A 26083-nucleotide genomic window follows, 5' to 3' on the forward strand; every position below is an offset into this window, starting at 1 on the left:
CAGTATTCTGAAGGAAAGGAAAGAGAATTTGGACTCACACAGATAGGACAAGAGAGATTGGCACTGTGAATGCACAGAGAGAAGCCACTTACACACCAAGGAATCGGTGAGGCCAGCAGAGGCTGGGAGAGGGGCTCCCCACACAGCGCTCAGGGGAAGCCATCCCTACTGGCGCGATCAGACTTGTAACCTCCAGCAGTGAATGACAGCCAATGGACTTCCCTGGGTGAAGCCCAGGTGAGTGTGAGTGGCGCTTTGTTACAGTTGCTCGCAGGAAACCAACACAATGGCTCCATTGAGTGAGTCGGAGGGATGAGTGGGAGTCCCCAGGTGAATAAGGTGGAAAAACACTTGAGAGAGCGTTGAGCGGTTAAGGGCAGAGAGGGTATCCACGCTCCAGCACCGAGGTGGAGTTGGTGAGGTCAGAGCCACAGAATGCCTTGAGGGTGTGGTGGGAGGCAAGGGGCAGGTGCAGCAGGCTTGAGCCAGGTAATAGAAAGCACTTTATTCTGAGGATGATTGGAGGCAACTCGGGAGTTTCTGTGGAGGGAGGAGAGAAGTGGGGCACAGGACCCACGTTACGATGTTTTAGAAAGAGCACATTTGAGGGAGTTCTGATTGGACTAGAAAGAGGGTAGGAAAGAGAGACTGGAGACGGGTGCTGTTATTTGGAGGTGGTTTGCTATACAGGAGGGAGATGACAGGGGCCTATAGAAGGCACTGGCAGAGGTCCTGGAGGGAGGGAGGGAAAGTGAACGGGAACCATGGATTCACAGAATTGGGGAACTGAGATTGGGGGTCAGATTTCTAGCTTGGGATCTGAAGGGAAGCCCTGCCAATCGGTAAAGAAAGGCAAACGCGTTGTGGGAGAACAGGGAACACATTGAGTGTCGTCTACGCAGGTGGAGTTCCTGGTGCCTTTGGGACCCTGGGAAAGAGAGAGTTGTCACCCAAAGGTCTGGAATTCAGAGGGAAGGTTCAGATTGGGGATTTACACATAGAGGTGGCAATTAAAGCCAGACATGTGGATACCTCAACCAGAGAAAACACAGAGAGTGAAAGCAGGGGGGAGCCGAGGACGGATCCCTGATGAATAACAATTTAGAAGAGGTGGGTGGAGCTGGGGATGGGGCTAAGACCCTGGACCAGGCAGAGACCAGAGAAGAAGTTACGTGGAAATGTCATGAATATGAGGGCACCTCAAAAATTCATGGCCAGCGGAACTAACAGATCAGTTTGTTTTGGTACCAAAAAAAATGGGAAATCCACAAATACAAGGAGACTTCAAATAATTTGTGGAACATGCATATGAAGAAAAAAACTACGCATGGATTTGGAAAGTTTTTGCACCAAAAAAAGCTTCATTTTAAATTCCATTTCCATAAATTTTTTTGGAGTATCCCTCACATATATATGTATATATAAATTATTATATTATATATACAATATATATTTAGTATAATATATACAATAATTCAATTGTTATTCATCCATTAAAAGTAAAATTTTCTATGCCAGAAATATATATTTTAGAAAACTTAAAAATATGAAAATGAATAATGGGAAATATGGGGAAGGGAGGGAGAGAGAGAGAGAGGGAAAGAGACACAGAGAGAGAGAGTGCGAGAGAGCAAATACAACCAGAAATCCCCAAAGGTGAAAGACTGGCAGGTGCGGCTGAATTGGATACGCAGGAGGGTGCTGGTGGTTGGAATGAGGGCGATTCCAGAATGAAGTGAGGACAGCCGTGAACTAGGAGAGCTGAGGGAGAGAGACAGGAGACCACGGAGCGGGTTGTGCAGGTTACAGTCTCTGGAGATGTGACTGCACGGGAAAAAGAAGAAAGAAGGCAATCCCAGGAGAGGGAGTCCCGGGGGAAGGGCATGTGCAGAAGAACAGTCCAGAAGCTCGGAGGACGTGCGTCGGCCCCCTCCACGTTGGCTTGCCCAGTTATGTCAAGGACATCAACTCCCTCTCCCTACTTTTGACCATGACATTGCTTCAGCAAGTTTCCCTTTCTGTCTCCTGGGACATCAAGGGGTGCAGAAGGCACCATATGGCATGGAACGTCTTTTGACTTTTGGGGCCCCCATCCCCCAAACTTACTGCATCGTATGGAGTGATTGCTCATATTAGAAGCAGCTTGAATGCCCAGGGCCAGGCTGCCGTCTTTCCTGGGAAAGGATGAAGCCCCTGGTGACCAGCAGGCACTTTGTAGATAATTATAGAGCTACAATGTAGCTGCCAGATTCTTGCTTTCTAAGAGAGCTGCATTGTGTTTGCTGAGTCCTTGACTGTGCGGGGTGGTGGCGCGTGGATACTGCCTGCACAGTGCACCAGCTCCTGGATGACAGGGTTTGTATAGCACGAGGACTGACCTTGCAAAACAGAGACTCCAAATGCCAAGTTTTGACTTTTTCAGTCACCCCCCCTCCCCGATGAATTATAACAATAGCAGACAATTCGTTTCAGAGTTTGATAGCATTAGCCTTAGGAGGGGAGCTGCATTGTCTCATCCCCATATCCTTCCTCTTGCTTCCTCAACTTTCCAATGAAAGAGTGAAATCAATCACTTATTGAAAGCCTACAATTCATTGAATGCCATACTAAGTGCATTTGCATGCGCTGTCTCCTTTGTCGTACCACGTTTGCTTTTGATGTCTCTTCCTCATTATATTTTTTTTTTTTCTGATGAAGTGGTGTCTCAGAGACACTGAGGACTTGGAAGTGAGAGAGCTGGGGTTCCAGCCCAGCTCAGACTCTGTGCTTTCTCCTTCCCAGTGCTTGCTCAGCAGCCTGTGTGTCAAGTTCAGTGCAAGGTTTAGGAAAGGGATTGGCACGCGTGCCTCACGTTGCAGAGCCACAGAGCGAGCTCTGCAGAACCTTCTGCTTTCGTTCGAAGCACTCGGAGGAGATCCCCGGCTCTGTGCATTTCAGGGACACGTTGGGTGGTACCTGTTGCAAATCTTGCAGAAATTCTGATAAAGGGAGGATTTGGGTGAGCTGTGATGACTTCTTGCAAGAGGTGGAACTCAAACTGGCCTTTGGAGGCTGGAGAGAGGGAGAAGGCAAACAGACCATCTTACAGCAGAGGAACATAATTGGCAAATCCAAAGTGAGGCGCAGCAAAAGTTTTCTGCAAGATGTGGAGGAGACTGGCTCGGCCACGGTGAAATGCAACTGTGACTGGAGCTGGGCTACAGTTAGGTCAGCAATCACTGGCTTTAATGCCAAATGGTAGGCAATGGGGGGCTTGTGTAGAACTCAAGCAGGCAGCATTTTCCCAGCATCCATCTGTGCATCCCCCAAGCACTGAACAGGGCCTGTTTATAAGTCTCTGTGTGGAGGGTGGGGATGAAACACAGCCTAAGAGACAGCAATTCTCAGAAGACTGACAGCAAGGAAACCGAAGGGGAAAGTTCCAAAGACAAGACCAAGCATTTTTTTAAAAAAAGATTTATTTATTTATTTGAGAGTCAGAGTTATAGAGAGGCAGAGGCAGGGAGAGAGAGAGAGAGTGAGAGTGAGAGAAAGAGAGAGAGAGAGGTCTTCCATCTGTTGGTTCATTCCCCAGTTGGTTGCAACAGCCGCAGTTGCACCAATCTGAAGCCAGGAGCCAGGAGCTTCTTCCAGGTCTCCCATGCGGGTGGAGGGACCCAAGCACTTGGGCCATCTTCTACTGCTTTCCCAGGCCACAGCAGAGAGCTGGATTAGAAGAGGAGCAGCCAGGACTTGAACTGGTGCCCATATGGGACGCTGACACTGCAGGCGGCGGCTTTACCCGCTCCGCCACAGCGCTGGCCCCATGATGAAGCATTTTTTTGTCTGTCTATTGTACTTTGACCTCCACTTTTAGGGTCTGCCTCCAATGCCACCTCCTCCCGCAGACCCTCAGCCCACCCCGACGGCTGTGGTTTCTTCATCCTTCAAGGACAGCTACTTCAGAACACGTCCCAGCTCCCAGCTGTTCAGCTGAGCTTTGAACTCAGAGAAGACGAAAGACGTGAACAATTTGCACATCTGTGTTTCCAGGAAATGATTTTTGGAGTGTTTGTCAGGCACTGTGCTAGCTGCCAGAGGTATGCATAGATTTTTGTTGGACTGAATTGATAGAGAGAGAGAGAGAGAGCTGGAGGGATGGAAACTCCACCCTTCCTCAGCATCCCATGGATTTGTGATCACTGCTAGACAAGAGAGAGAGGAGCCTTTTAGGGTTAGGGCCACCGAGGAGGCCTAGGAGCACTGGGGCGTGAGATAATACTTGGAGCCATTGCTGCCTCTTGCGCTAGGTGTGGTCAGGAGAGCATTCTATGGAGGAGCCCTCGGGCCACGCTTGGAGGCATCAACGCTTGGCTCTTTGGGAGGCATTCACAGTTCTGTTTTTTTCACTCCCCTTTCTTGTGCACAGGTACCCAAGGCCCCTTGCCTGCTGTGAGCCAGCTCGTTGGAGCGTGGTGCCTGCAAAGTAGAGATGAGCCGGTTACTTTAGTCCTGTCAAGTTTACGGCGCTGCCCTTGGCTCCTCGCAATGCTCTACTGGTTTTGAAAGCATCTGTGAGCGGCCTTGCCTTCGATGCCTCCTGGTCTCTGCATTTATTCTTAGCTGACACACTGATCAATTCTTGTTTAATGCCTCAAAAATACTAGACGTGCCTCTGCAGAGGAGATGCAACGGGGCACAATATCATCCCTCGGGGGGCGTCTTGCTCATCATGAAGTGTTTTGCCTCAGTTTCTTTGGCCATTTACCGGTGTCTGTTGAAATAATCAAGGAAAGAAGCGAACTTCTCAGTCACCAACCATCTGTCCAAGCTATGGATTCCGAGAGGCAACACGGGATTGGAATTTGCTGCCATGCGTGGGCTGAATGCCTCCACAAATTACCATGACCCCGTGCTCTGTCCTGTGTTTGCATGGACCAACATGCATGTTGAACTACAGGGCGCAAACCTCACTTGAGTTTGAGTGCCAGACCGTGTGCATGCATGCTTCTGAAAAGTGGCTAATCCTGCAGATCTCAGGTTAGCAGGGACATAGGCGCTCCCTTGTTGAATGAATACATTAACTCAGGGCGCATTATAAAGCCCCTTTATCTGACTATGGCACCTGTCACCAGGTGTCCTCAATTTGCTTAATTGAAAATTTTTTTTGAGGTCATTTGTTTTCCTTTCGAGGGTTAAAGCCTTGGCACAATTTTCCTTTCTTGTTCACATCTGCGGAGGTGGTTGGGATGCCTGCACATGAACACCGCACGCTCTGTTTTCAAGTCTCAGGTGATTTCCCCCCTGGGGCATCTACAGTTACTTCTTAAGGTCTTGTAGCTCACTGGAAAATGCACATGGACTCCCACTAATAAAATTTTCTTCCAGCTATATATTTTCCTAAATGACATCATCTCATTAAGCACTAGAATCCCTCAAGCTTGGATTCCTCCCAAAGATTGTGGGAAGTTTGTGCCTGGTTCCATGAAATGAGCTCTTATTCTGTGAGTCTAAAAATAGTTGCTGCACACCACAGAAGCCTATTGCTCATGACTTAGATGGACGCCTTTCTCTTGTGTTCAGCAGCTATTAGGGGATGAGGTGGGAAAGGGCTTTGCAATCAGCTGGGCACAAAATCGAGTCCCTGACAGACAAAGCAGTTTGCTCACAGCTCCCAGATCTGACTTGGCTGGACTCCCTGCTATGGAGGACGAAATGTCCAGCTCGGTTGCTTGGCAGATAGGGAGGAGGAAGCCTGAGGACCTGGATGAAAATTTTAGCTGTGTTGACCTCGGAGAATCTCAGCGTGTCCTTGTTATGCTCCGTACTAGTTGTAGACTCCAGAACAAGTAAGTGACATAATCTATGCAAAGCCATTAATGGAATATCTGGTATATTGTCAGTGATTGGGAGGTATCATTCTTATGATTTTATAAAGCATTTCTTTATTTGAAAGGCAGAGCGAGGAGAAAGAAAGAGAGAGGGGGTTGGGGAGAGAGACTTTTTCCATCTGCTGGTTCATTCCCCAAATGACTGGAACAGCCTGGGCTGGGCCAGGTCAAAGCTTTGGGAGAGTAGAACTCCATCCAGGTCTCACATGTCGGGGGCAGGGGTCCACATACTTGAGCCATCACCTGCTGTCCCTCAGGGCGTACATTAGCACAAAGCTGTGTCTGAAGCATTGCAGGTAGGACTCCATTGTACTCTGATATGGGGTGTGGGTTTCCAAGTACCCAGCTTAACCTGCTGTGCTACAACACCTATTCCCTTCTTCCCGTTTCTGTTCATAAAAGCCATCAGTGTAGGATATTTATATTACGAGGATGAAGTGATCTGGGGATCATAAATAAGAACTTGGGAATTGGATAGAAAGACAGAGCTCCCATACACTGGTTCATTCCGCAAATGCCTACAACTGCCACAGGCTCAGTACAGCTCCCCCGTAGAGGAGGTAGGAGCCCTATCATTGGTGCCTTCCAGGTCTGCAATGCAGGAAATTGCAGCCAGGAGCTGTAGCCAACTGTCTACATTCAGGCATTCAGGCATCCTAAGTGGCATGGCAAGTGCTGGGCCAAAGACCCGCCCCCATCCTGCTATTTTGAACTGGCAGAACACGCTTGAAGGTGCCTCACACGCAAAACATCTGATCCTGCAATTAGGGCAAGGTGCCACTAGGTGGCAGTGGTTTCATAGTCATGGTTCTATGGTTACAGCTACCAAATCTGTGATCAAAGGAGAGGTAACTGGAGCAACTTCCTGTCCGTATCCGTGTTAAAGTAAACCTCATCAGCACCCACCTCACACCCACATTTACTAATTGACAGGACTTCGACGTCAGATACGCTTGGGTTGGAAATCCTCCTTCTGCTTCTCGCATCAACACGAGGGGTGCACGTTCTTGTGCAACCAAGTCCCAGATCAATCAATCAAATATTGCCAGCATTCCGGGTGCCTTCCGTGCGTCGGCTGACTCGTCACCTCTCCTCGCCTTCGCACGAGATAACATTCTTCTAACTTCTTTCATCACGGATTTGTGTTTCCGTATTTTTTATTTATTATGCATGAAATCATACAGCGGGCGCTTTGGGGTGTTTGTCTTCTTTTGCTTCATATTGTGCTTTTGAGACTCATCCGGGTTGCTGTGTGGGTCAGTAGTGGGTTCACTTTCCCCTGGAGTGTAGTATCCTATTGCATAATGATATCACTATTTATTTATCCAGTCTGATACTGACGGACATTTGGCTTATTTCTCATTTTGGGTCATTAAAATAATGATACTTGAAATAGTCTCGTAGCATGTTTTGGTGCATATATGTCTGTGCTTTTGTGTGCATACGTAGGAATAGAACTTATGGGTAGGCATTCAGACAACATTAGCACGTACTAGCAGTTTTCTGAAGTAATTGTACCTCTCAGTCTATACTTCCATGAGGTGTCTATGAGAATTTCAGTGCTCAACATCTTTGCCAGTAAGTACAGTTGTTACCTAACATTTTTTTTTTTATGTCCTAAGTGGCATGGCAAGTGCTAGGACAAAGACTAGAGTGATATATCATTGTAGAGTGATATCTCATTGTGTTGTTTTAAGATATTGATTTGAAAGGCAGAGTTATAGAGAGGCAGAGGCAGAGAGAGAGAGAGAGAGAGAGAGAGAGGTCTTCTATCCACTGGTTCACTCTCTAAATGGCTGCGATGGCTGGACTGAGCTGATCCAAAGCCAGGAGCAAGGAGCTTCTTTTGGGTTCCCCACGTGAGTGCAGGGGCCCAAGCACTTGGCCATCTTCTACTGCTTTCCCAGGCCATAGCAGAGAACTGGATCAGAAGTGGAGCAGCCGGGACTAGAACCGGGGCCCATATGGGATGCCAGCAACACAGGCGGAGGATTAACAGACTGTGCCACAGTGCTAGCCTCTCATTGTGTTTTTAATGATCATTGCTCCCTGATGACTAATAATGTGGAGAACATTTTTGCATATGTATTGGCCATTTGGATATGCTCTTTTGTGAAGTCCTTGTTCACGGCTGTTGCCTAGAGTTGAACAGGTTCCTGTTGTCTCTCTTTTAACAGCTAGTAGTTAGAGCTACTTTATACACTGAATGAAAATGCTCTTCTCCCACTTAATGGCTTGCCTTTCAATGTCTTCATGGCATCTTTTGATAAGTCAGGAAATCAATATAATTAAGTTCAATTTGTCAGTCTTTTCCTTTGTGTATGTATGTTTGTGTGCCTTATAATAAATATTAGCTTATGTTTCTTCTCACATTAGGCTATGAAGACTTTGTGTTCTTCTCTGTTATTGAGTTGAGGCTTCATTAGTTTTACCTATTACATTTGACTGTACTGTCCATGTGGAACTGATTTTTTCCTGGTTAACAATGAACGTTCACATATCTTTATTTTTCTGAGTAGCAAATTGACCCAGGAGCATTATTGAAAAGATCAACATTTCCCCACTGTGCTATAATATTGACTTTGTTGTAATTCATGGGAACATAAATATTCACGTATTTCTAGACTCTTCATTCAGTTTCCTGAATTCCTTTTCTCGTCTTGTGCCAGGACTACATAGTCTGGATTTCTGAAGCTTTATGATAAGTTGTAATATTTAAATATCTAAAGGGTGAGTCATTTAAATTTGTTCTTTGTTATCCAATTTGTTTTTGATTGTGTTTGACTTTTTGCATTTCCATATAAATTTTAGGTTCAATTTGTCAATTTCTACACAAAGATATGCTTTAGTTTCATTAAGATTTATACAGAATCTATAGATTAATTTGTGTGAACTGACACTTTGAGACATGGAGTGTTCAAATCCATGGATATAGTATATTCTTCCAATTGTGGTCCATCTGAAATTCCTCTCAGTAACCCTTGTTGTCTTCTATGTGCAGGTCATTCATTCTTTCTTTTTTTTAAAGATTTATTAATTTATTTGAAAGGCAGATTATAGAGAAAGAGGGATGGAGAGACTGAGAAGAAGATAGATAGATAGATAGATAGAGAGCTGCCATCCACTGTTTCACTTCCCAAATGGCCACAACAGCTGGAGCTGGACTGGTCAGAAGCCAGGATCCAGGAGCTTCTTCCTGGTCTCCAATGCAGGTACAGGGGCCCAAGCACTTGGGCTGTCTTCCACTGCCTTCCCAGGCCATAGCAGAGAGCTGGATCAGAAGTGGAGCATCTGGGACACACACTGGTGCCCATATGGGATCCTGGTGTCGCAGGCCACGGCTTTACCTGCTATGCCACAGCGCTTGCCCCATCTACAGGTCTTTCACTTCTTATCTATAGATTATTTAAGTGTGGTGTCATGTATGCATATTGATAATTATTTCCAATACTTTTCTCAATTCTTTGAACATTTTTTATGGCTTTGTTTTATTTACTAGAATCTCCAGTACAGTGTTGAGTAGAAATGTTGTTAGTAGTTCCTGTCTCATTTCCAAATTCAGGTGATGGGTTTCAATATTTCACCGTTAAGTATGCTTAGTGTATATCTATTTTATAGATTCCCTTTATCAGATTAAATGCACTTCTTCTTATTCCCAATTTGCTAAAAGTTGTAAGAAATCATGAATGCGTGACAGATTTCTCGATTTTATTGAAAAAATGGTTTTCTCCACTTTTATGCTAATCTGAGTATCAATCTAGATAAGTATTTAAATATTAAACAAACACATTCTTGGGGTAGATCCAACTTGATTAGTTCTCATGAATTTTCCTTTTAACTGGATTTAATTTGCTAGCATTTTGATTTTGATTTTTACACCCGTTCGTGAAGGAGATCGAAATATACCTTTTATTTTGTGTTATTTGTGTTTTCAGTTTTGGAATCAAGGACGTGCTGGATAAAGAGCAAAAGAGTCAGAAAATTTCCCCAATTTTTCTTTTTCTTTTTCTTTTCTTCTTCTTCTTCTTCTTTTTTTTTTTTTTTGACAGGCAGAGTGGACAGTGAGAGAGACAGAGAGAAAGGTCTTCCTTTGCCGTTGGTTCACCCTCCAATGGCCGCCGCGGCTGGCGCACCGCGCTGATCCGAAGCCAGGAGCCAGGTGCTTCTCCTGGTCTCCCATGCGGGTGCAGGGCCCAAGCACCTGGGCCATCCTCCACTGCACTCCCTGGCCACAGCAGAGAGCTGGCCTGGAAGAGGAGTAACTGGGACAGAACCCGGTGCCCCGACCGGGACTAGAACCCGGTGTGCCGGCGCCGCTAGGTGGAGGATTAGCCTAGTGAGCTGCGGCGCCAGCCCCACATTTTTCTTGTGCATTTTTTGGAAAAATTTGTGTAAGTTTCTGGAGGAAACTGTCTAAATATTGGGAAGAATTTACTATTGGGGCTATCTGAGATTAGAGGGCTTCTTTGGGGGATGTTTCAATTTCTTCCCTAGACATAAGAATATCCTAACTTTCTCTGCTTCCTAATGGCAGTTGTGATACGGTTTTTTTTTTTTTTTTTTCTGGAAGAATCTGAAATTTTCATTGACAGCTGTGGCTTTCCATGCACCAGCACCCGCTGTACCACCGAGAGCACCGTGAGGCCGCGGTTTTACAAAGCACACTCTGCGACGTGCTCTGATTTTCTTCCAAGCTTCCTCCAAGCACGTTTCACGTTGTCACTTTTCTACTTGTTTTCTCTCGAGGCTCACCTACCCCAAGCAGATTCCACTCTGCAAGAGGTGTCCAGGGTTCGGCATGTTCATGAGGTTCTGCTCAAAAGTGTTCCCTGGTTGTGCAGCCTCACCTTGCTTGGCAACTTTTTCTGTTACACCAAGTAGCAGCCCGAACAATGAACAGACTCAGTGGAAGTAATGACAATGCCAACAGCCATGTCCAAGTTCAGGCGGGTGGAAGTGATGACAACTGTGTCCACAGTACTGCATGTCTGAAAATGATTTCACGATGCCATTAATTCCAGTGTTAGAGTTGTTATGTCGTTAAAAAAATACCACGGACGAGACGAGAAATGGAGTGACACCAATCAGTCTTGTTTCTCGTGTGAAATTTTTATCTCTTCTTATGTTTGGGAAGCATTTCTTACTGGCTTGATTTCGTTTTGACACATATTTTATACTGCTTGAGTGTAATGTAAAGCTGTAATTTGTTTTGAATGATCATCTGATTTGTTTTCTTGCGTAGAGAACAAGGGTTCTTCAAAAAGCTCATTGGAAAATGGAATTAAAAGGTAAGTTTGTTTTGATGCAAAAATTATGAAATCCGTGCATACAAAGGGGCTTCAAAAAGTTCATGCTTTTAATCAAAACTTATTTTTGTAAAAAAAAAAAAAGAAAAAAGTTCATGGAGAAGGCATAGTATGAAAAACTATGCATGGATTTCTACTTTTTATTGGCCCAGAATAACTTTAGTTTTATTCCTTGTGAATTAAAAAGTCTTTAGAAATTTATTTGAGAGGCCAAAGAGAGAGTGATAGAGAGAGGGAGAGAAGAGACCGAGCTCCCATTTGCTGGTTCACTCCCCAAATGCCTGCAACGGAATGGGGACAGGGAACTCAATCCAGGCAGGAACACAGCTACTTGGGGCATCAGTGCTGCCTTGCAGAGTCTGCGAATGCAGGAAGCAGGGATCAGCACCTGGGAACTGGACCCAGGGACTCTGATGTGGGACACGGATCTCTTATCTGGAGCTTGCCAGGAGGCCCAGCAACTGGGCCACCATGAACTTTCTGAAGAACTCTTGTGTGTCATGAACTGAAAGATGGCTGTCTCTTTCATGTTCTTAAGATAACCATCCTTTTTTTAAAAAAAATTTATTTATTTTATTTGAGAGTTAGAGTTACAGACAGTGAGAGGGAGAGGGGGAGGGGGAGCGAGAGAGAGAGAGAGAGAGAGAGTGAGGTCTTCTATCCGATGGTTCATTCCCCAGATGGCAGCAACTGCCTGAGCTGTGCTGATCTGAAGCCAGGAGCTGGGAGCTTCTTCCAGGTGAACCGGCACCCGTATGGGATGCTGGCAGTGCCGGCAGTGGGTTTTACCTGCTACACCACAGCACTGGCCCCTGTTCATGGTTCTTGAAACTGGAAGTTACCAAGTAGGATCAGCCTCCGTGTGAGGTTGCCCAAGTCACTCAACAGTTTCTCAAGGATTCAGCCACTGCCTTCATTTCTGCTCAACGTGGCAAGTCAACGTTAGTACCAGGATGCCCTCCCTCTTGTGACAAAGTTTCTGTCACAATTTTAGGCTTAGGCACGTCATGGCGCTAAAGAGACAGCATCTCCGTCAGTATTTTTCTCTTCCTCCCCAGAGCTTTCAGCAACACTTCCCTCACATCTCACTGGGTCACCTGCTTCTTTGGAATCCATCCAGGGGCTGGGACGCTTTCCCCAGGCGCCGATTAGCCGAGGTCGACTTCCTGATTAACCCCTGTGTCAAGGGCGATGACGTGGTCCTGACTGGATCAGACCAGTGGAGACCCACCCAGGGCACGTGGCTTTCTGCGGGGGAATCACTGCATTTGCACAAAAACCTGGAGCTCTCAGGATGGGAACGGAGGGAGTGTGGATGGAGCTCCCAAGAGCCTCTTGCAGTCCCACACACCAAGGAGAATGGAGTCCTGAGAGGAGATGAAACTGATGACCTTTAAGTGCTGCCCTGGAACATTCCGGAAGCTCTCTGATGTTAACTTTTATTAAATTTCTTATGTGTCCATCCCTTGAGTCTTTTGCCACCCCTACATTGTGCACACAAACACACATGCATATGCACTAACACACAAGCCCTCTACTGTCGCCGGCATGCCCAGGGGGCCTAATTTCCTTCTAGTTCTACCAGTTGTTCCTAATAACTTCAGGGAAGGTTGCAGGTTTGACTGGTGGCCTGACATGTGAAAATCACCATGCGAGGTTGTGGAAACTAGAAATTTACCCTCCCCCTCTTTCCCATAGGGGTGATTATGAGAACATAGCAGGGAATTCAAATTTCCAATAGACTTCGAAACCAGAAATATTACTTAATAACATACTAGAAGCCAGAAGGAACTTCTGCTCCAAGGAACTTAGAGAGAAAGCCCCAAGGAACAAAGGAAGGGCCCATGGGGGCAGGGGGAGGGGGAGAGGTCATAGGAATTATTTCTTTTTATATAAATATATTCTTTTCCTCTGCCTCCCCCTCGACCCCAGATTCTGAGCTACAGTTCCCAAGGATGCTAACCAAAAGTTGAGAATTGGAGAAAATGGGGGATGCATTCAAACAGGAGACTTTTCTCAGTCACTGTTTTTGACGAGGAAATAAATGTACACTGCTTCTAATTAAAGAAGGGTTAGCGTACGTTAGGCACTGCGATCATGGGGAAGCTGGCTGGGAACAGCAGAGGTGGGTAGTCCAGCAGGAGGCGGACAGGCAGGGACGAGGACCAAAGCAAAACCACAGACACTTTTATGAGCAAATATCAAGTCTGAGATCTCGCCCTGATCAAAGGACTGAACGTGGAAGACAGAAAACACAAGGCCCAAGAGGTAGAGGAATACCATTCTTTTGGGGAAAAAATTATTAGAGCAAACAGCAGCAACTTTGAGAAACTGTCTCACTTGAACTCAATAAACTTGCGGAAGCTAAGGATGAGATGAGGACACAACAGACTTTGATGAAAAGGGAGGTTGTTATGATAAGCAAAGCTTTTAAGTGAACTGAAATTTAATGACCTTTTAAATGGTTGATAGCAGAGCTAGACACAAAGGTTCACACAGATCCACAGCGTACTGCATTCCTTTTCGATGTATGTGGTTGCCAGAGTTATTTCACATCCTGCATTCCTCCCACCTTCGGACAGATGTTTTTAGTAGTTCAAAATTTATTTTGAAAAATGTACATTTAGCTTCTTTAAGTGAAAAGAAAATTATAAGTTAGCTGCATTTTTTTTTCTTTCCTATTTTGGGTTTTCCAAGAGACCTATACCATTCATGAATACTGACTGTGCTATCAGAATTGATTCAAATGTTTATCAATTTGACTTCTTTTCAAAGACTTGGCTTGTGTTGCCAATTCAATGTAGGATTTACTCTTTTTAAAGCTACAGGTGTATACCTGGAGTAGGCATTCAGCTTTAGAAAGTGTGGGATGATCAGATAAACAAAATATGAGGGTTCCTGAAAGCAAAAGTAAAAGTTTATTTTGGTGGAAAAGTTTTTGGAAATCCAGCCCAGGGTTTTTTTTTTTTTTTTCCATGAAACACATTTTACAGAAACTTTATCAGGACTTATTGTACTTTGTATTAAAATGGATCCTAAGGGCTGGCACTGTGGCACAGCAGATTAAGCCATTGTTGGCCTCCCATAGCTAAGTGCTGGTTTGAGTCCCAGCTGCTCCACTTCCCGTCCAGCTTCCTGCTAATGCACTTGGGAAGGCAGCAGAACATGGCCCAAGCATCTGGGTCCCTGTCACCCACGTGGGAGATGAGGATGGACTTCCTGGTTCCTGATTTTGGCCTGGTCCAGCCTGGGCTGTTGTGGCCATTTGGGGGCTCTCCAATGGATGGAAGATCTCTCCCTCTCTCTATCTCGCCTCCTCTCTCTGTTGCTCTGCCTTTAAAATCAATCAATCAATCTTTGTTTTAAAGGAAACTGTCATTGTAAAAATAACAAATTTGGCTTTATTCTGAGAAATAAAGGGAAACAACTGGATGGTGAGCAGAGGAGTGACGTGAATCGCCTTATGCCATGAAGGAATCACCTCTTGGCTAAGGATCAGGGAAAGAGGCTGTAGCTTCTTAAATAATAGAAGGAAGGAAATGAAAAGAAACAGGGAAGGAGGAGATGCACAGTAGATTAACAGTAAGATTAAATGAGTACGCATACGCACAAGCACTTGACACTACAACAAGCACAAATGGACTAAATTCTATAGTTGGAAGACAAATATTGCCAGGAAGGGTTAAAAAATTCATCTGCATTTCTTTTTTAAAAAGTTTTTATTTAATGAATTCATTTTTCATAGGTACAACTTTAGGAATATAGTGGCTCTTGCCCTCATACCCACCCTACCTACCCTCCTACCCCAACTCCCATCCCACCCACCTCTCCCATCTCCTTCTTCATTATGGTTCATTTTTAGTTTGACTTTATATACAGAGGACCAACTCCATGTTAAGCATAGACTTCAATGGTTTGCACAGATGCCCACACACAACATATAGAGTACAATTTGGGAACAAAATTTGCAGTCGATTCTCATAGCACGACTCATTAGGAACACAGGTGCTACATGGGGAGTAAGTGCACAGTGACTTCTGTTGTTCCTTTAACAATTAACACTCTGGTTTATGAGGTCAGTGATCACCCAAGGCTCTCGCCATGGGCAGCCAAGGCTACGGAAGCCTTTTGTGACCATAGACTTCATTGGTATTTGGACATGGCCATATGCAAAGTGGATGTTCTCTCCTCCCTTCAGAGACAAGTACCTCCTTCTCTGATGGCCCTTTCTTTCCTCTGAGGTCTCACAGAGATCCTCTGTGTAGGATATTTTTTGCCACAGAGTCTTGACTTTCCATGCCTGAGATGCTCTCACAGGCCTTTCAGTCAGACCAGGCAGCTTTAAGGGTTGATTCTGAGGTCAGAGTGTTACTTACAGTGAATGTCATTCTAGGAGTCTGCTGTGTGGACTGCTTCCCAGATTGGACATTCCTTCCTTTTTAATTCTGACTATGATAATTACCAGGCACCTGATGTTATTTATATGATCACTTTTACACTTAAACCTAGCTGTATGTTGACTTTAACATTTAATATGATCATTTTAATCATTAAGATGGCATTTATACCACCGATTTTAATGGGTTTGGGGTCCCATGACAAGTTTTTAGGCTGTACCCTTAGAAGTAAGTCTGTGGGACTGTACATCTGCATCTCCTTCATAAGACACATGCTTTAAACAGAAGGGTGAATAGAATCAAAAAAAGATATCGATAGCTAACAGAAGATGACAAGATAAACTTTGAAATAAAACTATCACTAAAGGTAAGGAAAGTCATGGAGAGTAAGGTTGCCTCCTCAAGAGAGAGACAACCATTCAGGTGGCCTCATAGCTTTGCAGACGGGACAGGCACATCCATGTGAGGCCTCGAGGAACCCCACAAATGCTCTCAAGGGGTATGGCCAAGTGTTGTCCTAACCTCTGCAGCAAGTCCCTGCCCCACACCTTTTCATGAACGAATGCCTTAGAGACCATTGTAATCCTAATGGAAAAAATGAAAGTGGATGCAGCCATCATTCCACATCAGAGATCAGTCCCAAGTGAACTGAAGACCGAAAAGACTTTCAAAGAACAATGTACGCCAATATCTGTGTCCTTTGGGAATAAAGTAGGGCTTCTGTGAACTTAAAAATCACAAGCCAAAAACTTGCTTCATTGAAAGGAAGCACTTTAATTTCTGTATGTGATTGAAATTTTCTAAAGCAAGATATTGAAATGAATGACTTTCTGTTATAAGTCAAAAAAGAATAAAAATAGGTCATAAGTTGAATGTTTATTTAGCAAATTAAATGATAAAGGATTGATATACAAAATACCTAATAAAGAAAATCAAGAAAAAGGATAAAAATTCTAAGAGAAAATAAGTAAAAGACATAGAGTAATAATATAAGCAGAAAACACAAATGGACCATAAGCCTACACTTAATTTCATTAGTAATCAGTGAAGAACCATTAAAACCACAATCAGAAAAACTTGTCACATCCACATCATCGGCAAATTTGAAAAATTGGACAAGTCTGTTGGCCAGGAAGCGATACAACTGTGCCTCTACACTTCCTGCTGGTGGGAAATGGGAAAATAATTGGCATCATTTATTGAAGTCAAACATGTGCAAATCTTATGGTTTAGACTGTTTTCTCCAAAGCCCGCATCCTGAGTAACTTTTTTTTAAGATTTATTTATTTATTTGAAAGTCAGAGTTACACAGAGAGAGGAGAGGCAGAAAGAGAGAGGTCTTCATCTTTTGGTTCACTCTCCAGTTGGCTACAATGGCCGGAGCTGTGCCAATCTGAAGCCAGGAGCCACGAGCTTCTTCTAGGTCTTCCAATGCAGGTGCAGGGGCCCAAGGACTTGGGTCATCTTCCACTGCTTTCCCAGCCCATAGCAGAGAGCTGGATTGGAAGTGGAGCAGCCGGGACTAGAACTGGCGCCCATGTAGGATGCTGGTGCTTCAGGCCAGGGCGTTAACCCGGTATGCCACCACGCTGGCCCCCTGAGTAACTCTTGCACCCTTGCATGAGAAGATGGGTTCAAGATTGTTTATAGCAGGTGCTCCGCAAACTTCATCTGTAGAGGGGCGAATGGTGACTGTTATTTGTGTATTGTCCAACACCTACTCAATTCTGCCACCACAGCCGGGAGCAGCCACTGGACAAGACACAAAGGAACATGGCTGCGTTCCAATCAAAACTTTGTTGCCAACACTGACATTTGAATTTCCTGTATTCACATCCCATGCAATAGTATACTTCTTATTTTCCCCCCAACTATTTAGAAAATGCAAAACCATTCCTATGTGGGACCATGCAGAATCAGGTGAATTTGGCCTGCAAGTCATTGTTTCTCAAACTCTGGTTTATAATAATAAAAAAAAAAGTGACAAAGGAAAAGAAACAAAAAACAGTACTATAGTATACTATTGTCCATCAACAAAGAACTAAATAAAATATGACATAAACAACAGATAGTTTACAGGAGCAAAAAAATGAATGAAATTCCCACATTAACATGAATGGGACACAAAAAGGAAATGATCTACTAGAAAAGTAATCCTACATCAGTTCAAGTCCTCTAAGAAGTGGGCACCAAGAAAGAATTGAACGTGTAGGGTTTTCTTTAGGGAAAATGTCTGTGTGGAAGAAGAAGGAGTGGGACCTGGAGGGAGCCAGGAGAAGCCATCAGACTGTGGTGGAAGTCTCAAGCCAGATGACAGACAGGGAGAGAGCTTGGGGGGGAGCAGCCCACACTCTCCTGCAGCCCGAGACAGGTGGTTCAAGGAGTCCGTGAGACGAGGTTGGCCCACAAAGGGTCGTCTCCCGGGGACAAGGCTGCCTTAGTGTCCTCAGTACCACAAGGCAATGCCAGTGAGCAGCACGCAGCAGACAAGGTCTTGGTGCTAATGCTGTGCGTGTCAGAGTGAGCGGCTCAGCTCTTGGCCATGGAGGGAAGTCTGCAAGGCCCACTTTGACCGCCACCATCATCACGCACGTTCTGCATTCCATTCGCATGAAGTCCTAAAACAAGAAGCAAAAGAAGTCTTTGTTTTTGGATTTACACACAACTACTAAAGCATAACAGTAGGTAAAAAGATGGTCAGCTTGAACCCAGGGTCGTGGTTCACATTGTGGAGAAGAGTGAGGAAGGGAGGGAGGATGTTGTATACCATGGCTTGGCATAGGCAGTGACAATATACCTTCTAAAAACCAGGTAGAGGTCGTATGGGTGTGTATCTCACTTGTATTCATGAAGCTGCACATAGATTTTTTTGTGTACATTTTTATATGTGTGATGCAGTGTCCGGTAATTCTTATTGAGAAATATTACTTGTGTATCTATCTGGTGTGTGCAAATATTCAATATTCAAATATGTTACAAGTGTGATGGCCCTGGACTTGGCTGTTGTGAACCGTAGGGATTAGGTATAGAAAGCAGCCTGCTGGAAGCTCAATAAATCGTAGCTCTTTTTGCTCTTTCAGAACAAGTCTTCAGCATTTGTCTTTATTTCTTCAAATTCTTCCAGGAAACGGATCCTCTGTTTTTACGGAAAAAGTCAGTTGGTGGAATCCATTGCCCCCTCGAAGAACAGCTTCCCCATTTTTCTCCTCCCTGAAATCATCGTGGGTGTGGCCGGCATGGGGTGATTCTGCCACCTTCCTCATCAGGAATCCCAGGAGTAATGGAACCTGGCAAGGATGCGTCAGCCTCACTTGGTAAAACACTCAGAGATGTGTGAATCAGACCTGCCCCAAGATCCCCTTCCTCTGCGATTCAGAAGCCTACTTCGTATTCTCACAGCTTCTCGTCTTCAACCAGTTTAACTCTGGGTTTTCACAGAGTAGCTGTGCACCTGGTCTATCAGTTCCGACTCAGCTGGAGAGAAAAATCAGGTAGAAACCTGATTATGTAGAGGCAGGAATTTCCATTCTTACTGCATTCTTTTCCGTCGGTAATTGATTTGAATTTTAACAAGTGGCATTTTTGCTACTTTTTCTTGAGACTTATGGGTATATATGGCTGCACGATGCTTCTAACATCAAATCATCATTGCATTCTTGGAACGTTGTTAACTTGGTTAGGAATTTGTCTTCCTTTAATAGAATTGCTAGTGTTGTATTCAAGACTTTTTCCTTATTTTCATAACCCAAATTAGACTATAATTTTTGTGTGTGTAAAGGGAGGATATCTGTGTGATGGTTATTTATAAACAAGTAAGGATACTTTCCATATATTTCCTCTCTCTGTATCTGGTATGTTTGGAAGGATCTAACCAATAAAACCATCCATTCAGGCCCTCATGTCTTCTTATAAATGTAACCTTTGATGTCTCTAGGACTAGTTCCTTAACTATTCTGTCTTTCAAGATTTTTCATACATAATATAAATTACTAAAGATGTATTTTTCTCAAAGTCCATCTTTTCACGTTATTTTCTTAATTGTACCAAAAAATTTAAAAATTTTATTTCTTCTCTCATCAAAAAAATTGAAGAGAGGGATTAGATTGATTTAATAATTTCCATAGCTTGTTATCTTTTACTTGTTACTGTTTAGCTTAGTAATATTCTTTCCTTCTGTTTTCTTTATAAACAAGATGGCTTTTGTATAGAAATCTACTGTTTTTTCTTCTTAAAGTTTTTTTTTTTTTGACAGGCAGAGTGGACAGTGAGAGAGAGAGACAGAGAGAAAGGTCTTCCTTTTTCCGTTGGTTCACCCCCAAATGGCTGCTGCGACCGGCGCGCCGCGCTGATCCGAAGGCAGGAGCCAGGTGCTTCTCCTGGTCTCCCATGTGGGCTCAAGGCCCAAGGACCTGGGCCATCCTCCACTGCCCTCCTGAGCCACAGCAGAGAGCTGGACTGGAAGAGGAGCAACCGGGACAGAACCCGGCGCCCCGACTGGGACTAGAACCCGGTGTGCTGGCACCGCAAGGGAAGGATTAGCCTATTGAGCAGGTAGAGTCACAGAGACAGAGAGAGAGAGACAGAGGGAGAGAGAGACAGAGGGAGAGAGAGACAGAGGGAGAGAGAGACAGAGGGAGAGACAGAGACAGAGAGAAAGGTCTTCCATCTGCTGGTTCACACCCCAGATGGTTACAATGGCCAGAGCTGAACCATTCCGGAGCCAGGAGCTGGAAGCTTCTTCTGGGTCTCCCATGTGAATGCAGGGGCCCAAGTACTCAGGTCATTTTCCATTGCTTTCTCAGGCCATAGCAGAGAGATGGATTGGAAAAGGATCAGCCAGGACAAGAACTGGTGCCCATTTAGGATGCTGGTGCTGCAGGCAGAGGCTTAGCGCACTACTCCACAGCGCTGACCCCCGATAGTCTCCTAGTGAAGTCTTTGGGTTCCCCTATATATAGGATCACATCATCTGCAAACAAGGATACTTGGACTTCCCCTTTGCCAATTTATATCTGTGGGGAGCAACTCGGACTAGACTGTTACTGGAATTAAGACTTATTCTATGCATCTGCTCTCCCACAATATGGCGCTGAGAAGGGAGTAACAGCTTCTACACAGCTGCCTCTCGCCAATTTGATTGACTGAGCTGCAGGAGCTGATCTTGCTCCTGATTGGAGGAGAGCAGCGTACTCGGCGTGTGGGCAGCAGAGTTGGGATTGGTGGAAGAGGACTATAAAGGAGGAGAGAGACAACATGCACCAGGAACATCTATCTGAAGAAACATCTGAGCAGCCCCCGAGAGAGCCGACTGGCGGTGTGCCGCTCCCCTGCGGAAGTGGGGAATGTGGCAGGGGGAGCCGCCCCTCCACGGAGGTGGAAGGGACAGTAGCCAACCCGGGAAGAACCAGCAGCAAACCCGGGGAGGGCCAAGCAGACAAAAGAATAGCGCAGGGTCCTGTGTCGTTCCTCCATGAAGAGGGGGAGCGACAATATCCCATTGATTCCTTTTTCTTGCCTAATGGCTCCGGCTAAAACTTCCAGAACTGAATTGAACGACAGTGGTGAAAGTGGACCTCCTTGTCTGGTGCTGGGTCTTAGTGGAAATGCTTCCGGCTTTTGTCTGTCCAGTATGATGCTGGCTGTGGGTTTGTCACATGTTGCTCTGATTGTGTTAAGGAATGCTCCTTTTATACACAATTTGTTTAAGGTTTTTTTTTTTTTTAATCATGAAAGGGTGTTGTATTTTAACAAATGCTTTCTCTGCATCTATCGAGATAATCATACGGTTTTTATTTTTCAATTTGTTAATGTGATGTATCATATTTATTGATTTGTGTATGTTGAACCATCCTTACATAACCAGGATCAATTTTTTTAAAAGATTTATTTATTTTATTTGAAAGGCAGAGTTACTGAGAAAGAGAGAGAAAGAGAGAGAAAGAGAAGTCTTCTATCCACTGGTTCACTCCCCAAATGGCTGCAACAGCTGGAGCTGGGGTGGACTGAAGCCAGGAGCCAGGAGCTTCTTCTCTGTCTCCCACATGGATGCAGGGGCCCAAGAACTTGGGCCAACTTCTGCTGCTTTCCCACAGGCATTAGCAGGGAGCTGGATCAGAAGTGGAACAGCTGGGACTTGAACTGGCACCTATACGGGATGCCAGAATTGCAGACTGAGACTTAACCTGCTATGCCACAATGCCGGCCCCAGGGACACATTTTTAAATAAAATATTTTTAAAAATGTATAATGTTATTATCCAAATTCTCTCTATTCTAATGTAGTTTTAGTTGTTTAATTGTTCAGGAAACTACTGAAGTCATCCTTTCCCTCTGAGCCTTAAAATCTTTTCTTCTTGCGTCTCTTATATCGAAATCTCTTGCTGCACATGCCAATCACATGTTACTCATTGCACAAATACTCCTGACCGCTGTGTATGTCGTGGGCTTGACCTCCCATCGCTTGTAATGCTTCTATACTTTCACTTTTAATCACATAAAATTATTATTCCTATAGGAGCCTTTCATTACTGAATTTTCCTTTTTTATTTGTTTCCACTTATTAGCCCAACATTTTGACTTTATTCTCCCCATTTTTTGTTTCCTGCTTTTTTCCTTTCTTAGATGTTTCCTTTATAAATAGCATGTGATGAAATTTTAAAGCTTTTAGCCAGTGCACTACATATACAAGGCACTATGCGATTTTCTTTTTAATTTTTTAATTTTTTGACAGGCAGAGTGGACAGTGAGAGAGAGAGACAGAGAGAAAGGTCTTCCTTTGCCGTTGGTTCACCCTCCAATGGCCGCCGCGGCCAGCACGCTGCAGCCGGCGCACCGCGCTGATCCGATGGCAGGAGCCAGGTACTCATCCTGGTCTCCCATGGGGTGCAGGGCCCAAGCACTTGGGCCATCCTCCACTGCACTCCCTGGCCACAGCAGAGAGCTGGCCTGGAAGAGCGGCAACCGGGACAGAATCCGGCGCCCCGACTGGGACTAGAACCCGGTGTGCCGGCGCTGCAAGGCGGAGGTTTAGCCTAGTGAGCTGCATACATCGTATAATATTCAAATTGAGGTAGACAAATCTCTCTCCTCAAACACATGCTGTTTCCTTATGGTGAAAGCATTCAAAATCCTATATCCTAAGTATTAAAAAATATACAGTATCTTGTTATCAATGGTCACTCTACTTTGCAATAAACAGCAAGATTTCTTTCTCCTAATTATAACTTAGTACCCATTCACCAACATTTGGCATACAAGATTTTGATTTTTTCAGCCCTATTCGGAGATCAATTTTCATTTTATTTGAATACCTTAGCTACCTAATCTTAAATCTTACGGTTTCACACAATGTTGTATTGATTGTGTCTTCTGTGTGATATGAAAATTTGCCATTTTCGGAGGGAGCATTTGGGGTAGCAGCTTAGATGCGCACATCTTACATAGGAGTGTCTGGGTTTGATTCCAGCTCTGGTTCTGGACTCCTGCTTCCTGCTAATGCAGATCCTGGGGGGGCAGTGGTGATGGCTCAAGCAACTGCATTGCTGCCACTCACACGGGAGACCTGGGTTGAGTGCCCAGCTTTACCCTTGGTCCAGACCTGGCCATTGTGAGCATTTAGCAAATAAATTAATGGATAGGAGGGCTCTCCTCTCTCTCTCTCTCTCTCCCTCATATAAATAAATAAGAAAAAAATAAAATTGCCAATTTTTACGAATTTATGCTTATGATCACCCCTGAATATTATACTTAAAACTTGAAAAGTCTTATCTTTAAGTCTCATACTTAAAGACTTGTTAATCATTTTTTGAATATATTTTGCTAATGTTAACATCAAAAGTAAAATGTCATTTTCCACCCTTTTGTAAGATGATATTGTGAACTCACTTAGCGCCCTGTGACTCTTGTGTGCCCTCTTCTCAACTCTGCTAATAATATTTGAGATTTTAAAAAAATGATGTAACAGAGAGAGCACCAGAGGGCGGAGGCCCCGGGGTTCCTGGAATGGGAGCTGCGGCGGCTCCCTCAAGGCTTCTGCAGGTGCACCCGTGGGGGTCGTGGGCGAGACCTCGGAGCTCGCGAAGGCTCGAAGGCGAGGCCGACAGAGGAGCGAGAGGCTCCCTGTCACCAAGCTGGGCCGCCTGGTCAATGATATGAAGGTCAAGGCCCTGGAGGAGGTCTACCTGCTCTCCCTGCCCATCAGGGAGTCTGAGATAGTTGCCTTTTTCCTGGGGACGTGTTTCAGGCCAGTGCACAGACAGCCGCACGCGGACTGGCCATAGGACCAGGTTCAAGGCATCTGTTCCCGTGGGGATGACAAAGACCAACTGGGCCTGAGCATAAAGTACTCCAGCGAGGCGGCCACCGCCATCCGAGGGGCCATCCTCCTGGCCAAGCTGCCCACTGTGTCCGTGCAGAGAGGCTACCCCGGGAACAAGATGAACAAACCCCCCACCGTGCCTTGCAAGATGGCCGGACGCTGGGGCTCTGTGCTGGTGTGCCTGGTTCCTGCTCCCAGGGGCGCTGGCATCGTCTCCGACCCTCGTCCCCAAGAAGCCCCCTGTCCCCTAGCTGCCGAGTGCTACGGCTCAGCCCAGGGCTGCACTGCCACCCTGGGCAACCTCGCCAAGGCCACCTTCCACGCTGTCTCCAAGACCTACAGCTCTCCGACCCCCAAGCTCTGGAGAGAGGACTGAGTTCACCAAGTCTCCCTCGCAGGAGTTGGGGGACTCACAATAGCGCGTCTACGCAGAGCACCCCGGCTCCAGCTGTGGCTACAACATAGGCTTTCACATAAGAAGCATCAAGGGAATTAAGCCTGTGTACAGAAATGAAATTATAATCATTATGCCATATTTGTTCTGTTGGCAGAGAATCCATAAAACAACTCCATTTAGCTATCTTTATCTTCCTAGTTAAAACTCTGCAACAATTTCTTTCTTTCTTTCTTTCTTTCTTTCTTTCTTTCTTTCTTTCTTTCTTTCTTTCTTTCTTTCTTTCTTTCTTTCTTTCGACAGGCAGAGTGGACAGTGAGAGAGAGAGACAGAGAGAAAGGTCTTCCTTTACCGTTGGTTCACCCTCCAATGGCTGCCGCAGCCGGTGCGCTGCAGCCAGCCCACTGTGCTGATCTGATGGCAGGAGCCAGGTGCTTCTCCTGGTCTCCCATGGGGTGCAGGGCCCAAGCACTTGGGCCATCCTCCACTGCACTTCCCTGGTCACAGCAGAGAGCTGGCCTGGAAGAGGGGCAACCGGGACAGAATCCGGCGCCCTGACCGGGACTAGAACCCCAGGTGCCGGCGCCACAAGGCGGAGGATTAGCCTGTTGAGCCGCAGCGCCGGCTCTGCGACAATTTCATTTTTACTTATTTTGATGGATTTCTTGACCGGTTTAAATGTTTTGTGGGATATTTCTGAGAGGGTCCACAAGTATTACCCATCATGAGACACTTCCGCCTCCCCTACCTTCTCTCAAAAGAGACAAAAAAGAAAGAGCAGCATGTCTGCCTTCATTGATGACTAGTTTTGTTCATAGAAAATTTGGGAGCTAAAACATTTTTCAATTAAAATGCTACTTTGACAAAGTTTAGTGCTAACTTGATTGTAAATAAAACAGGTGCTATGGTTGTTTTCTGTCCCTGTATGGATAACTAGAGATACAGAGTTAGAGGTAGAAGTAGCTATATATATATAGCTATATATATATAGCCCTGGAGGAGGTCTACCTGCTCTCCCTGCCCATCAGGGAGTCTGAGATAGTTGCCTTTTTCTTTGGGGAAATATATATATTTGACAGGTAGAGTTATAGACAGTGAGAGAGAGAGACAGAGAGAAAGGTCTTCCTTCCATTGGTTCACTCCCCAAATGGCTGCTACAGCCACCGCTGTGCTGATCCAAAGCCAGGAGCCAGGTGTTTCTTCCTGGTCTCCCATGCAGGTGCAGGGTCCAAGCACTTGGGCCATCCTCCACTGCCCTCCTGGGCCACAGAAGAGAGCTGGACTGGAAGAGGAGCAACCAGGACTAGTACCCGGCGCCCCAACTGGGACTAGAACCTGGGGTGCCAGTGCCGCAGGTGGAGGATTAGCCAAATTGGCCATGGCACCGGCCAAGGTAGCTATATTTCTTCATACAAAGGTATCTCAACACAAGATGGTTTTGGTCTCCTCTTGGCTTTTGTGTGACTGATCGCCCTTGGAAGGTATTTCCAACTTCCATAGAAGTTTTCCTCTATGTCTTTGCCAGTATTGTTCTCTTCCCGGGGTCAGTCCCTGAGTCAGAGCTTCTAACTGCCTACCATTTGCTTCAGCACCACCCAGGGCTCCTTGTCTTCTTTTCTGTTTTTATTTCTTTATAATTCTGAATTTTGAAAGCCTGTCTCAATTAGATTCCACACTGGGAGTTTTCTAATGGTTTGAGTCCTAGAAACAATTTCAGGCAAAACCCCAGATGCCTAAATTATAAAGAATTCTTTTAGAATAGGCAGGAAAGCTGCTGTGTGTTGCAATGGTGGCACGGAG

The 26083-nt window shown here is 45.2% G+C and overlaps 1 pseudogene; it reads left to right on the plus strand.

Annotated features, from left to right (window-relative positions):
* LOC138844808 (small ribosomal subunit protein uS5 pseudogene) overlaps positions 1–24308 on the plus strand; it is a 66538-nt pseudogene extending 42230 nt beyond the window's left edge.
* Positions 24309–26083: the final 1775 nt, after the last annotated feature.

This window comes from Oryctolagus cuniculus, chromosome 12 (assembly GCF_964237555.1).
Source record: "Oryctolagus cuniculus chromosome 12, mOryCun1.1, whole genome shotgun sequence".
Taxonomy (NCBI): domain Eukaryota; kingdom Metazoa; phylum Chordata; class Mammalia; order Lagomorpha; family Leporidae; genus Oryctolagus; species Oryctolagus cuniculus.